The sequence below is a fragment of the Scylla paramamosain genome, chromosome 42 (genome assembly GCF_035594125.1).
Source record: "Scylla paramamosain isolate STU-SP2022 chromosome 42, ASM3559412v1, whole genome shotgun sequence".
Classification (NCBI taxonomy): Eukaryota; Metazoa; Arthropoda; class Malacostraca; order Decapoda; family Portunidae; genus Scylla; species Scylla paramamosain.
Window position 1 is genome coordinate 2302501 of NC_087192.1, and position 13583 is coordinate 2316083.

Below are 13583 nucleotides of genomic sequence, written 5' to 3' on the forward strand. Positions count from 1 at the left end.
AGGGAGAGAAGTAGAGAGATGAGAGGAGAGGAGAAAGAGAGGGAGAGAGAGAGAGAGGGAGAGAGAGTAGAAGCTATAGAAACCTCAAAGACTGCCTTCTCTCTCTCTCTCTCTCTCTCTCTCTCTCTCTCTCTCTCTCTCTCTCTCTCTCTCTCTCTCTCTCTCTCAAGACAACACTACCAAACTTGTGGAAATTGATTGACAGGGAGAAGGGCAGGGGAGGGGAGGGGAGGGAGGGGAGGGGAGGAGGGGATGGGAAGGAAAGGGAGTGAGGGAAGAAAAAATAAATAAATAAAAGGAATGAGACGAAAGAGATAAAACTGGATGAAGAGGAAGAGGAGGAAAGAGGGAATGAAAAAAAGAAAGGAAGGGAGGAGAAAGGAAGAATAAAATGAAAAAGGAAAGGATGTTAGGGAAAAGAAGGAATTGAAGAGGCGCGATGAAAGGGAGAATAGAAGAGAAGAGACGGAAAGGGAAGAGGAAAGGAAAGAAGGGAAGGGAAGTGAAAGAATGAAAAAGAATTAGAAAAGATGGAAAAGGGAAGAAAAACAAGGAAAAAAGATTTATCACAAAAAAAAAGGATTAATGAAAAATACAAGAAGAAAATAAGAAAAAGAAAAAAAGAAAATATGAAGAAAAGAGAGAGAGAGAGAGAGAGAGAGAGAGAGAGAGAGAGAGAGAGAGAGAGAGATGTAAAGCGGAGATTAGGAAGAACAAAGAACCTGGCAATGAGAATATTTACTTTGTCACTTTTCATTCTATTTTCTCTCATCCACTTCTTTCTCTTCCACCTCCTCCTCCTCCTCCTCCTCCTATACTCCACATAATTTCTATAAACAAAGAAAGTTACATATAAACGGAAACTCTCTCTCTCTCTCTCTCTCTCTCTCTTACTTTGCACGGCAGACACTCGCCAATCAAAACAAAACAGGAACACACACCTGAAAGAAAACGAGAAGCGAATTTAAACAAAGAAAACGTGCAAAATCATAAGATACAAATTTTAATACACCTTCAAATCACAATAATTAAATAACATAATGATATCTTTTAATTCTCTTCTTCCTCTTCTCTTTCTCTCTTTATTCCTTTCTCTTCCTTCTCCTTGCCCCTTTCAATTCATTTTTTTTTTACTTCTTTCTCATTTGTCGTTTTTATTCTATTTAGTAGTAGTAGTAGTAGTAGTAGTAGTGGTGGTGGTGGGGGTGGTGGTGGTAGAAGAAGAAGAAGAAGAAGAAGAAGAAGAAGAAGAAGAAGAAGAAGAAGAAGAGGAGGAGGAGGAGGAGGAGGAGGAGGAGGAGGAGGAGGAGGAGGAGGAGGAGGAGGAGGAGGAGTTGCTAGCATAAGTCTTTCCTCCAGTTTCCTGCTTTATAATGAAATTTCTCCTTTTTTTTACTTTTAATCTCTCTCTCTCTCTCTCTCTCTCTCTCTCTCTCTCTCTCTCTCTCTCTCTCTCTCTCTCTCTCTCTCTTGTGACAGTTAAAATCGTTTGTAAAGATTTATCCTTTTCTCCCCTTCCTCCATATCCTTCCTTAAATCTCTCTCTCTCTCTCTCTCTCTCTCTCTCTCTCTCTCTCTCTCTCTCTCTCTCTCTCTCTCTCTCTCTCTCTCTCTCAAAATAGATTATCACTCTCCTTTCTGCTTTGCCTTCCTCACTTTTTTCTTCTGCTCAACTACTCCTCCTCCTTCTCTTCCTCTTCCTCCTCCTCCTCCTCCTCTCACTATTTTGCTGTCCCTCCTCCTCCTCCTCCTCTTATTCTCCTCTACTTCCAGCTCCTCTTCATTCTTTTCTTCTCCTCCACCTTTCTTTCTTCTTTCCTATATCCTGACTTTCTCTCTCTCTCTCTCTCTCTCTCTCTCTCTCTCTCTCTCTCTCTCTCTCTCTCTCTCTCTCGTCCATCTACACCTGTCCCTCTCCCTCTCCTTTCCTCTTCCTTCTCCCTCTTATCTCCTCTCCCAACTCACGGCTGCTACACAATTTATCACTTTCTCTCTCTCTCTCTCTCTCTCTCTCTCTCTCTCTCTCTCTCTCTCTCTCTCTCTCTCTCTCTCTCTCTCTCTCTCCGTGACTTACATACAAATTTTTCTTTTCTATCTACATTTCATCTATTCTCTCTCTTTCTTTTTTTCCTTTTCTTCTTTTTTTCTTTCTCTCCATTCTATATATTTTACTTTCTCCTTCATCACTATCATTATTATTACTATGTTGCATATTATCTCTCTCTCTCTCTCTCTCTCTCTCTCTCTCTCTCTCTCTCTCTCTCAACGCTAGACGCTGATTGGCTCGTTTCAAAGCCCTTCTAGCCAATGACCTCCCAGTGCCTATGCAAACACTGGCTCCTATTGGTTGACGCCTTGCAAATACGTGATCTGATTGGCTGTCAGTATTAACACTCAAAAACACCAATAAACATCCTTTTTCTTCTTTCTTTTCTTCTTTTTTTTCGTATATACTTTTTAATTATTTTCTTTCGTATTATTTTATTTTTCTCCTCTTCTTGTAATTTATCTCTTTTTTTCATTGTTTATACCTGTTTTTTTCTCTTCTTCTTTCAAAATATGAATAGACACTCTTTTTCCTTTTATTCCTCTTCCTCCTTCAATTTTTCTCTACCATTATTTTTCCTCCTCCTCTTCTTCTTCTTCTTTTTCCTCTTCCTCCTTCGATCTTCCTTCTATCACCGGTACTGTTTTTATAAATAGTTACTTTTCCTTCTCTTCTTCTTCTCCCTCTTCCTCTTTAAATCTTCCTGTTGTCTCTGTATTAACTTTTCCTCTTCTTCCTCTTCAATATTCATCCAATTAGACGGTGATGCACACTCCTCTTTTTTTCCCCATTACCTCTTCCTCTTTCCTCTTTGTTTTCCTCATTGTGATTATTTATTTATTTTTTTTTTTGCCTCTCAATTCAAATATTTTCCTCTTCAATGATGTCAATATTTTTCATTTTAAACTCTCTTCCTCTTCCTCTTCCTCTTTCCATTTGTAATATTTTCTATATTCGTCCTGTTATTTCTGTCTTAACTTTTCATCAGTTCGAAAATAAGGAGAGAGAGAGAGAGAGAGAGAGAGAGAGAGAGAGAGAGAGAGAGAGAGAGAGAGAGAGAGAGAGAGAGAGAAGGAAAGACAAGAAAACACTATAGAACTGAACGATAAAACAAGGGGAACAGATAAAAACACAATAAAAAAAGAAATAAAGAGAAAAGAAAAACAAAACAGAAAGAACGAAAGAAAAAAAAAAGGTTACCAAACAGAATGAAATACGTAGAAAGAGACGAAATAAGACATAATATAACGAAAGGGAATTAGAACATAGAACAATGACAAACATTACAGAACAATAGAACAGTGAATAGATGATGATAGATAGAATAGCGAAAATAGAAAAGATAAGAAGAGAAGAGGAGAAGAGAAGAGAAGTAAGAAGGGAAGGGGAGAATTGAAAAGGGAAGGGAAAGGAGAAGAAAAAGGAATAAGAAAAAAAAAAGAAAAAGAAAAAAAGAAACGAAGGAAAGAAAAAAAAACAAGGAAAAAAGAAAAAAGAAAAGAAAGGGAAACAAAAAGAAAAGAAGGAAAAAGAAAGGAGGCGAGAAGACAGAACAGGATACCTAGATGAACAAAAGAAGAAAAAAAGAAAAAGGAATAAAAAAAGGGAAGGAAAGGAAAAAAAAGAGAGAAGGAGAGGACATGAGAGAAGAAAACAGAATAGGTGGACAGAAATAAGTGAAAGTGATATACAGTACGACACTTGTAAGCCAAAATACGATACCCAAGTTCCTGCGTACGGTAATTGTCAGGTAGATGGTACGATAGCATGGCGGTTTATCCTGCAGCCTTAATTAGGAGCGCTGAGAACAACTAGAGGAGGAGGAGGAGGAGGAGGAGGAGGAGGAGGAGGAGGAGGAAAAAGAAGAAGAAGAAGAAGAAGAAGAAGAAGAAGAAGAAGAAGAAGAAGAAGAAGAAGAAGAAGAAGAAGAAGAAGAAGAAGGTAATGATGATGATTATACGGAGAATCAAAAGAAATCAAAGTAAACAATATATGTGAGAGAGAGAGAGAGAGAGAGAGAGAGAGAGAGAGAGAGAGAGAGAGAGAGAGAGAGAGAGAGAGAGAGAGAGAGAGAGAGATAAAAATGAAAAGAAAAACGAAAAAATAGATAAATAAAAAGGAAAGGGTAAACTGGGTAATAGAGGAAGAGAAAACGAAGAAAGGAGGGAAGGAGAGGGAAGAGAAAGATGAAGGAAGGAAGGAAGGAAGGAAGGAAGGAAGGAAGGAAAGAAGGAAGGCACATATTTCAGGCCTGTTTTCCTAAGTGTTTTAAATCGTTTTCACAGCCTTTCCCTTCCTCCTCCTCCTCCTCTTCCTCCTCCTCCTCCTCCTCCCCTCTTCTTCTTCCCCTCCCTTCACTTCTCCTGTCTTCTCTATGTCACTACAAAGTAAACGACGCAGAGAGGAGGAGGAGGTGAAAGAAGAGAGGGGGAAGAGGGGAAGATAAGTAAGAAGAGGATTGCGAAGAGGGTGAGGGAAGGGAGGAACACGAAGGAGGAAGGGAGATAGCCAGAAAAGAAAAAGGGAGCGAAAAAGAGATGAAGGGAAAAAGAAAAAGGTGGGAAGTAAGAATCAGGGAAGAGGAGAAGGCAAGAGAAAGAGATTTAATGCAGGGAAGAAAAGGAAGGCGAACAGGTAAGAGAAAAACGGAAAAAAAAACAGAAAAAGGAAGAGGGGAGAGAGGAAAAGGAGAAGAATAAAGACTGGTGCAGCAAGGAAAACTGAAAAGAAATGAAGGAAGAGAAGGAAGGGAGAAGGAAAGGAGAGGAGACAAAAGAAAAGAAGGAAAGAAAAGGAAAAGGAAGAAAGAACAGGAAAAAGGGGAAGAAGGAAGTATAGAAGAGGAAAGAAATAATGAAATGAAGGAAAAGGAGAGGAGAAACAGATAAAATGAAAAAGAAAAGGAGAACAAGTAAAAAATCTCTCTCTCTCTCTCTCTCTCTCTCTCTCTCTCTCTCTCTCTCTCTCTCTCTCTCTCTCTCAGTAGACAGATATAGAGGAAAGAGGAGAAGGAAGGAAAGTAGGTATGAGGTAATAAGATAAGATAGCCAGGAGGAGGAGGAGGAGGAGGAGGAGGAGGAGGAGGAGGAGGAGGAGGAGGAGGAGGAGGAAACGGAAGGAGGGTTGGGTTAGGACTGGTAAACTTTTGACGCCATTTAAACATGATAGCGCATTTCCCTTCCTCCTCTCCTCCTCCTCCTCCTCCTCCTCTTCCTCCTCCTCCTCCTCCCCTCCAATCATATATCCCATACACCTGCACATCCGCTGAAAGAGAGAGAGAGAGAGAGAGAGAGAGAGAGAGAGAGAGAGAGAGAGAGAGAGAGAGAGAGAGAGAGAGAGAGAGAGAGAATTGTTACTGTATCTGGATGAACGAAGATTGAGTGAATGAGACAAAAAAATAAATAAATAAATAGATAAAAAAATGAGGGGAAGAGAGAATGAATGTAAATGAATGCGTGAATGAGATAGGAGGAGGAGGAGGAGGAGGAGGAGGAGGAGGAGGAGGAGGAGGAGGAGGAGGAGGAGGAGGAAGACAAATATCCAGACAATGGGAAGAATACGTAGAATGGGTAAGGGAGAAGGGAAGGGAGGGCATACATCCTCCTCTCCCCTCTCCCCACCCATCCCCTCCCCCCTCCATCGCCCCAAGCACCCCTATGGTTACCTCCCCGCCGGAACCTGCATCTTACCTTTCACCCCCTCCCTCATTCCTCCCCGCCCCCCTCCCCGTTGTCTGTATCAGTTCCCACGGGACATGCCTGGGGGAGATGAAGAGGAAAAGGAGGAGGAAGAGGAGGAGGAGGAGGAGGAGGAGAAAGGATGACAATGTAAGGAAATAGAAGACAAAAAAACAAAAAACAAAGTAATGAATAAATAAATGAATAAATGATAATGAATACAAGAAATATAAATAAAATAAAAAAGCTGAATGAAAGAAAACGACGATAAAAAAGGAGGAGGAGGAGGAGGAGGAGGAGGAGGAGGAGGAGGAGGAGGAGGAGGAGGAGGAGGAAAAAGTGAGGGCAGGCAAGGGATACTCTACTGCCCCTCTCCGGATGCTGCTTCCCCCATCACCCTCCCCACATCCCAACATTCTCCCCTACCTTCCTCCAACGCACCCCTTCCCTTCCTCCCCATCACACAAGCTTCTTCCCTTCACTCCCATTCCAACAATCATCTCTCCCCTTCCTTTCCTCCCCAAACCTCACCTTTTCTTATACACAAGTTTCTCCCCTCCTCTTTCTCCCCAACACAAGATTTCTCCTATTCTTCAATTTCTCCCCAACATAATCATCTCCCTTTCTCCTCTTCTCCTCCCCAAAACACACACCGTATATCAGTCCTTTGTGTCTTTTTAGAAACAATTTAATCTCCCCTTCTTCCTTCTCCCCAACACAAAATAAGCTCCCCTCCATTAACTTCCTTCTAACACAACGTAATCTTCCCTTCTCCTCCTCCTCAGCACAAAATATTCTCTTTTTTCCTCCCCAGTGAGAAAAACTTCCTTTTCTTCCTCCCCAACATAGTTTTCTCCCCTTCCTTTTCTCCCCACACAAATTCAGCTCGTTTTCCCTTCCCTTCCTCCCCACACCACATAGTCTTCCCTTCTCTTCCTCCCCACAGCATACAATTTTTCTCCTCTTCCTTTCCTCCCCAACCCAGTTTCCTCCCCTTCCCTCCATCCCAACACACGATATATTCCCTTTTTCTCCCCAACACAATTTTCTCCCCTTCCCTTCTTTCCGATAAGCATGTTTCTCCCCTTTCCTCCCTCCCCAACGCGACCAACTTCCCTTCTCTTCCTCCCCAACACAATATTTCTCCTCTTCCTTTCCTCCTCACACAAAAGCTCGTCTAGTCTTCCCTTCCCTCCCTCCCAATACAGTTTTTCTCCCCTTTCCTTCCTCCCCAACAGTTTTCTCCTCCTTCTCTTCCTCCCCAACAGATCCATCTTACTTTCCCTTCCTCCCCATTACTCTCCCCTTTCTTTCATTCCCATTATCATCACCTCTTCCTCCCTATCTATCCCCCCCTCTCTCTCTCTCTCTAGAAGGAAAACACGATTAAACAGCAGGAAAAATCTAAGGGAAAACAAAGGAAAAGATGAAGGAAAAAAACATAAAAGAAGGATAAAATAGAAGTAAAAGAGAACTAACAAGGAAAATGATAGTAGTTAAAGGAAATTGAGGGAAAAATGACAGAAATACTGATGAGTAATAGAATGTTGTGCATGTGGGTGTTGAAGATAAGATGACTAACCAAGTGAGTGTTTCCGAAAGGTTAGGAAGAGCAACGAAAGAAAGATGGAGGAGAAGGAGAAGAAGGAGGAGAAAGACAAGAAGAAGAAACCTAAGAGAGAGAAAGAAATAAAGAAAAAATGTGGATAAGGAGACGAAAAAGACGAACCAAAAAGGAACAAAAGAACACAAACAAGAGGAACAAGAAGAAAAAACGAACGAAACGAATTGATAATGATAAATACGCCAAATTTGCAGCGAAACAAAAAAGAAAAGAAAAAAGTAAGAATAAACAAGTGAAATCAACAAAGCAACAGAACTGAACAAAAAAAGACGCATAAATATAAAAAAAGAATAAATAAATAAATAAATAAATAAATAAATAAAAGGAATGACAGTAAGAGAAACCACAGAATCATATGAGAGAGAGAGAGAGAGAGAGAGAGAGAGAGAGAGAGAGAGAGAGAGAGAGAGAGAGAGAGAGAGAGAGAGAGAGAGGACACCATACATGATACCAACGCAGAAAACCATAAAGAAAAAATAAATAAATAAACTGACTAACTGTGTGTGTGTGTGTGTGTGTGTGTGTGTGTGTGTGTGTGTGTGTGTGTGTGTGTGTGTGTGTGTGATCATCAACGAGACGTGAACGAAACTACGAGAATATTTGAATGAGCAGTTGTCAAAATACATTGCTTATTGAAAGGAGGAGGAGGAGGAGGAGGAGGAGGAGGAGGAGGAGGAGGAGGAGGAGGAGGAGAATACTAAAACAATCTGCTGAGTTCTTCTCGATGAATACGTTTCTATTAATTTTATGCATCCTCTCTCTCTCTCTCTCTCTCTCTCTCTCTCTCTCTCTCTCTCTCTCTCTCCTACACGAAACCTCTGAGTAAGTCGACAACTAGAAACGGTGGAAGCTGAGAGAGAGAGAGAGAGAGAGAGAGAGAGAGAGAGAGAGAGAGAGAGAGAGAGAGAGAGAGAGAGAGAGAGAGAGAGTGTGGGAAGGGGGTACAGAAAGAGAGAGAGAGGGGGACAGCGCTCCCTCAACCGACACAGTTCGATACAAGAGCTTCCCCCCTCTCTCTCTCTCTCTCTCTCTCTCTCTCTCTCTGGCCTCTTTGCTATGTGCCAGGCAATTAGTAAGAACACATTACCGCTTTATCTATATGCGTGTCCCTCTCTTAACACCCTGCTTATGTGTAGTGGTGGCAGGGAGCAGCAGGGGAGGTGAAGTGTCACTGCCTAGCCCTGCCCCTGCCTGCTTGACTGACCTCACTGCTTTACTCGGGGCGTAGTCACTTCTCCTACAAGCCTACAATAACTGGAGTACTGCCACATATCCTACACATAGATGGTCATATTTCCTACACAAAAACAAGTATCCGTCATATATCCTACACATAAAATGACTACCCTCCAGGTCAAATATCCTTTAAATACACCAGTTTTAGAGTAATGCCATATTTCCTACAGAGATACAGCATACCTCCTACACTCAAAAACCTGTTCTGTCACATATCCTACAAGGATACAGCATATCTGCTACACACAATAATATGTTGTCACATCTCCTACATTGCTCCTACAGGCGCACCCCCTAGCTTGGCGCCTCTGCACTCGGAGCTTCTGGCTCAGTACACTCCTGCCGACCTTGACTAGTCAACAAGTAGATAAGTTGTTATACATCCGTTCGGCGTAGTATCGTTCACATTCAGACATCATGGGTCGAGTTTAGTCTCGACCCAGCAGTATTTTTTCTCCATTCGACGGGACAGACGGCATTATTGTACTCGATTGCGCCTGGACCAAGCATGGCTAGTATTGAGGGGAACATCCGCTTCAATGCAGTGGTTTACAAAGACAACTCTGGATTCCGGTACCTCCGAAATGTGGCAAGAAACAACAAACTATACCTGCGTTGCATTCATCACCCCAACTGTGGAGGAAGAGCCGTATTGTCGGAGGTAAGAACAGTTGTAAAATGTTATAGACCAGGAGTTTGGTAAGATTTAATCAACTTCACTGCTAAAGGTTTTCCGTTAAAACGATGGAGATCACTGGCAGAGTCACTGGTGATGATGGTGGTGTTAGGTGTTGTTCGAATTATTAAGCAGTTATATTTTACAGACAACTGGTGTCATCAGAGCAACGCAAGGTCACAACCATGAATCATCCGACTATGCTGCAACAGATCTGAGGAACACTCTCAAGATGAAGGCTGCTGAGGATGTGGGCTCTACCAGCAACTCCGAGATCTTCAGGCGGGTAACAAGACATCACCAACATGGAGCAGATGTGTCTTTCTCATCTGTAGAGCGAAGCATGCTTCGAGCCAAGCGCCGAATTCAACCGAGGCAACCACACACTGCAGAGGAGTGCGCCAACATTCTAGAAAGCTTAGAGGCCCAGGCCTTTAACGTAAACTTCAGATCTGTCGTCACAGATCAGGGAAGTGGTCATTTGGCAATTATTTTTATTCTCTAACCCTGGTACCACTGATGACCACAATTAAGGAATGGAATTTTGATGGTACTTTTTACACTGTGCCTGCACTCTTCTACCAGCTCTTCACATTACTTGGATTTTACAAAGGTCATTCATTCCCACTCATCTTCACCTTGATGACATCAAAGTCTAAAAAGTTGTATGATATCACAATGCAAAGAGTGAAGGAACTCATCCCCAACCTGAATCCTGAACAAGCAATGGGTGATTTTGAAAGCAGTTCTGGTAAAGCAATTCGCTCTTGCTGGCCACAGGTTCAGATTGGAGGCTGTCAGTTCCACTTTTCACAAAACCTGTACCGGAAAATTCAGAAACTGGGGCTAACTGAACTTTACAAAGACAACAAACAGTTTAATAAGTGGGTCAAAAAGATCATGACACTAAGTTATGTGCCAGCCAACCAGATGCATGAAGCAGTTGACTCTCTGTTCCAAGAAAATTTTGACTTGAATGATCATTCCCAGCCAAAAATTACTGCATTCAAAACCTACATCACAGAGTACTGGATTCGAAAAGTCACTCCACAACGGTTATCTGTCTTCGAATTTTCTCGTGGAACTAACAATGATGCAGAGTCGTACCACAGCAGACTGAAAGCCATTGTCCGCCAGCACAAGCCAAACATTTACACTTTCCTCACACATCTGAATAATCTGATAACAGACACAACTAAGGACATTGAACGTGTGGATGCTGGCTTGGACATCACTCGTCAGAAAAAGGAGAAGTTTGTCAGAAACATTGAGCGCAGGCAGAACTTGAAAGAACAATTACAGAATGGCACATACACATTAACCCAATACATTAATGCTGTCGCTTACACATTTGATAGCTCTGTTTCAGCATTTCAACTTCCTGGAGACAGTGCTGATGAAAGTGGGGATGAGCATCAAGGCCCTGACAACGCAGCTGGTACTCAAGATGTTCCTCCCGAACTTCGGTGCAGCATCTGCTTAAGGCGAAGGGAAAGGACAGTTGTTCTTTTGCCCTGCCGACATGCCTCCTTCTGTGCAGATTGCATAACTATCCTTGTATCAGCAGCAGATGCTAACAACCCGGCAACATGTCCCACTTGTCGTACTGCCATTCAAGACAGGCTTGAAGTTTACGTTTAAAATGTGCCATAGTAATTTTTTTTTTATATATATACGTACGTTTTAGTGAGAAATGAAAAAAAATATCATTGTAATGCCATATTTTATATATGTAAGTTTTACTGAAAAATAAAAAGTGCCATTTTAATTCATGTGCCTTCCAGTTTTTACAATCATATTTTTTACTTGTAGGAGATATGACAGTATAAATGTAGGAGTTATGCCGGATGCACCATACTGCCGCAGCTCCTACACAAAAACAAGTGTCAGGCACATTTCCTACATAACAACTTGATACCCAGCGTATTTCCTACACCTACTGCGTGTAGGAGATATGCTGTATCTCTGTAGGAAATATGTCACTACTCTAAAAACTGCTTAATTTGTATTTGATGTGTCCTGTAGGAAATGTGGCGTAGGAAATGTGGCGCGGCCCCCTTTACTCTTCAAGTGCTTGTTGTTGTTGTTGTTTTTGATGTTGTTGTGGTGGTGGTGGTGGTGGTGGTGTCGATCTCTCTCTCTCTCTCTCTCTCTCTCTCTCTCTCTCTCTCTCTCTCTCTCTCTCTCTCTCTCTCTCTCTCCTGAGCCATTCTTTTCTTCGAGACGATTTGCTTTCTGTGTGGAAATTTAAAGCGTCCTTCTTTTGTGTGTGTGTGTGTGTGTGTGTGTGTGTGTGTGTGTGTGTGTGTGTGTGTGTGTGTGTGTGTGTGTGTGTGTGTGTGTGTGTGTGTGTGTGTGTTGATCGTTCATGTCCGTCAGCCACAGCTCAGTGACTTCCCTTCTCTCTCTCTCTCTCTCTCTCTCTCTCTCTCTCTCTCTCTCTCTCTCTCTCTCTCTCTCTCTCTCTCTCTCTCTCTCTCCTCACTTCGTCTACAACAAAGTATTGATCTCAGCTGCACTTCCGTCCACCTCCTCACCTGAATTTCTCTTTCAACTCACCGCCAGCCTCCCCATCACCACCACCACCACCACCACCACCACTGCCTCGGTAACTGACTCAACACCAAAAAAGGCGAGGAAGGGAGGAAAGAAGGGGACTCATCTGTCTTCAGCCGCCCTAGATGCATCCCCGCCTGTCACTCATCCCTCTGTACGACCTACTGACCCGCTCCTGCTGCTGTCCCTTCATGCTCAGCTTCCCACGGCACGCTATTGAACACGTATCTGCTCTTACCTGGTTGGCTGGGTGGCTCCCTGGCTAGTAGGTGAGGCTGATAGGTTTTTCACTGCTTCGATTCCCGGTCCCCTTCACGTCTTTCCGAGTGGGTGAATAGGTTATGGTAGTGTTTAAATGCTTCACTTGCTTCTTCTTTTTTATCTCGGTTTCTTTGTATTTATCTCTTTCTCTCTCTTTCTCCTTTCGTCGTCACTTTTTAAAGCCTCACACAGTTCACTTCTCGTTATATCCTCCGCCTGGCCACGCACCGCGATCAATGTCTGTCACTGCTCAGGTCCACATACGCTACTCCGTGTCGGGCTGGTTATTACTGTGAAGCGTCAAATCTAGTATACTGGAATTGGAAAGTGGGATTAGTGATAAGGGTCTTGGGTGGGAGGCTAAGGTGTGCTATAAGACAAACAAGGCTGGGCAGGGCAATTCTCGGGATGTGTTGCTCCTGCCCGAGAGAGACAGGGCTGCTACAGGGAGGCCGAGGCAACGTTGATCTAGCGAGCGTTGGAAATTAGCAAAGGACAGTGCACCAGCGAGGACTCCAAGCCGCCAGGACAGGTAGGCAGGCAGCGCCTCCACCCGATGCCCTCCGCCGCTCACCCTCGCACTCCTGAGGTCCGTCCGTGGTGGAGGCAGGCAGCGAGGGCTGGCGAGCTGCTGCAGCGCACATACACATACACTCACTCACACAGACAACACACACACACACACACACATACAGACATACGTCCCTGCTCCAGGAATACACTGGGTCGCCTTGCATCACCTGACACGCAGTGTTTTTCGTTAACTTCTATCGATTTTGAACACTTATTTCCAGGTCGTCCTGCGCCAGACAGCTTTTCAGAATGATTGTCTAATTGAGCGCCACCCACATTGACACGCCAACTGTTTCTACTACACGCGGCTCTCAGCGATCAGATATCCCAAAAAACTTCACGAAAACCTGAAAGGATTCTCACTGGAGTGATAGCCTCGTCTGGTTTATCACATGTTGTGGTGGGAGCAGCGCGCGATACTCTCCCACTGCCGCCCGGCTATGACTGAACCCGAGCTCAGGCGGTCGGCTTGGCGTGGCTCAAACAGGGTGTCGAGTAACGATTTTTCCTCCTGTTTCCCAGGACAACCTAGGAACCCTGTGTCCTGGGGCACTACAGTGCCTGGCTCAAGGATTACCTCACACACGGATGGCGGGGAATGCATGCATGGAAGACGTAGAAATGGCGAGCAGGAAGGTAGAACAGATTGGAAGAAGCCAGCGCGCCGACGCTACGAGGCTGCGCACCACTGACTCCCCATAACATCGCTAGGAAAAGCAGCGTCCCAGGACCCACCAGCGTCAGTCCTGGCTCCTGGCCCCCCCGCAGCCCTCGCTCACCACCACCACACCGCAACACGTCCCCTTCAACCCCCTCTCTTTCCTCGTCCACCACTGCCTTCGCCGCCTCCATTCCTATTCAATGTGCCCTACCACCCTCATTCGCTCTTCCACGCTCCCTCCATTCGACTCACGCTACAGTAATCAGCGCCCC

General features: G+C 43.8%; 1 long non-coding RNA gene across 3 annotated transcripts in view; it reads right to left on the bottom strand.

The window, feature by feature from the left end:
* LOC135093261 (uncharacterized) overlaps positions 1–13162 on the bottom strand; it is a 70697-nt gene extending 57535 nt beyond the window's left edge. For all 3 annotated transcript variants that reach the window (XR_010263273.1, XR_010263274.1, XR_010263275.1), the window contains exons 1-2: positions 13014–13162; positions 12055–12391 (exon numbers count right to left, since the gene is read on the bottom strand). This is a non-coding gene — a long non-coding RNA (uncharacterized LOC135093261). The remainder of the gene's footprint in view (positions 1–12054; positions 12392–13013) is intronic.
* Between the last annotated feature and the right edge of the window lie 421 nt (positions 13163–13583).